The sequence below is a fragment of the Triticum urartu genome, chromosome 2A (assembly GCF_056163025.1).
Source record: "Triticum urartu cultivar PI428250 chromosome 2A, HENAU_Tu73, whole genome shotgun sequence".
NCBI classification, from domain to species: domain Eukaryota; kingdom Viridiplantae; phylum Streptophyta; class Magnoliopsida; order Poales; family Poaceae; genus Triticum; species Triticum urartu.
Window position 1 is genome coordinate 382,697,877 of NC_141874.1, and position 1,916 is coordinate 382,699,792.

Here is a 1,916-nt window from a genome sequence, read left to right on the forward strand (position 1 = left end):
GTATTCACATCGGAGTATGAGAACACCATTTGGGGAAGGTATGGAATCAACATTTGACTTCGAAGCAACTCGAATACCACAACTCAAAACAAAACAAAGGATTGGCTTGCAGAATAAGCCGGAACAAACATATGATAGAGATTTCGTCCGAAGTTTTCGTGGTGGGGCCTACACGGGCTCGATCGTACCGCACCATCATGTACAAGGTAGTGCACATGACATACGAACCGTCCCCGAGTCGGCATAGCCAAGGACTCTTTAAGACACAACGAGACCACTGTAAAACCAACCGTGAATAGGCGGACCACTAGACGTTGAACCCCAATTTCATATCATACAACTGTCAGAAAGATATCCTATGATATACTTGAATTCCCACTTATAAACTCCCGAAATTTTCCGGTTATGCAATCAGGTGTTGGGGATACAGGGGAAGCATAATATCTCACCCAAAACTAGCAAATCCTACATCCAGCTGTATCCATCCTTCAACACATAACCAAGAAACCTTCGGAAATCATTTACCTCAACCTTCGAAAAGCATCTGTTATACGAGTTATGGCAATACTCCCGAAATCCCGCCCCCGTACTGGGTGGCATCGAGGTTATCTCACCAACAACTGCATAAAAGAGATTTTCGATGTCGGCGAAACTAAACTCAGGTATTGCAGAACTGCAACGATAAAATTGTGATGACAACACCTCGGAGCTCAACTCCCCGGGACACTGCCACAACCCCTAAATGTCAGGAGGCACCAAGAACAATGTTCTCGTCACAAAACCATCGGAACGATTCCAAGATACCCGCGTGATCCTAAATTTTTTTTAGTGAAATTTGAGAAGAGAAGAGTCAAAACTCTACGTTAGGATGCCTCACCAGAGCGATGAAGGGACTGAGGAGTAAAAAGAATTCCTAACTCTCCGATATATATAATCCTAAATGACTCAAAACATTTTTCTAGACTCAACAACGCCAACGATTCGATCAAGCAGGGGGCTCCTAAGGTTGGGGAAGGCTCTGAATACCAACTTGTAACGCCCTCGATGCGGCTATATCTCCCACGTATCGAAGCACGACTTAGAGGCATAACCGCATTGAAAGCAATGTCTCAAGTGAGGTAATCTTCACACAACTCATGTAATGCATAAGGGAAAGAGATACATAGATGGCTTACAATCACCACTTCACACAAATACATGAATAAAGCATTACATCATCCAAATACAATCAAGGTCCGACTACGGAACCAAAATAAAAGAAGACTACCCCAAATGCTACACAGATCCCCGATCGTCCCGACTGGGCTCCACTACTGATCAACTAGAATGAAACAACATAAAGGACAAGATCTTCATCGAGCTCCACCTGAGCTCAGCTGCGTCACCTGCACAGTTTCATCGGCACCTGCAAACTGGTTTTTGGAAGTATCTGTGAGTCACGTGGACTCAGCAATCTCACACCCTCGCGATCAAGACTATTCAAGCTTATAGGTAGGGTAAAAGGTATGAGGTGGAGCTGCAGCAAGCGACTAGCTTATTTGGTGGCTAACATACGCAAATGAGAGCGAGAAGAGAAGGCAAAAGCACGGTCAAACAACTATGATCAAGAAGTGATCCTAGAACAACCTACGTCCAAGCATAACTCCAACACCGTGTTCACTTCCCGGACTCTGCCGGAAAGAGACCATCACGGCTACACACGCGGTTGATGCATTTTAATTAAGATCAACTTCAGGTTTTCTACAACCGGACATTAACAAATTCCCATCTTCCCATAACCGCGGGCACGGCTTTCGAAAGTTCAAATCCCTGCAGGGGTGTCCCAACTTAGCCCATCACAAGCTCTCACGGTCAACGAAGGAAATTCCTTCTCCCAAGACATTCCGATCAGACTCGGCATCCAGGTTACAAGACAT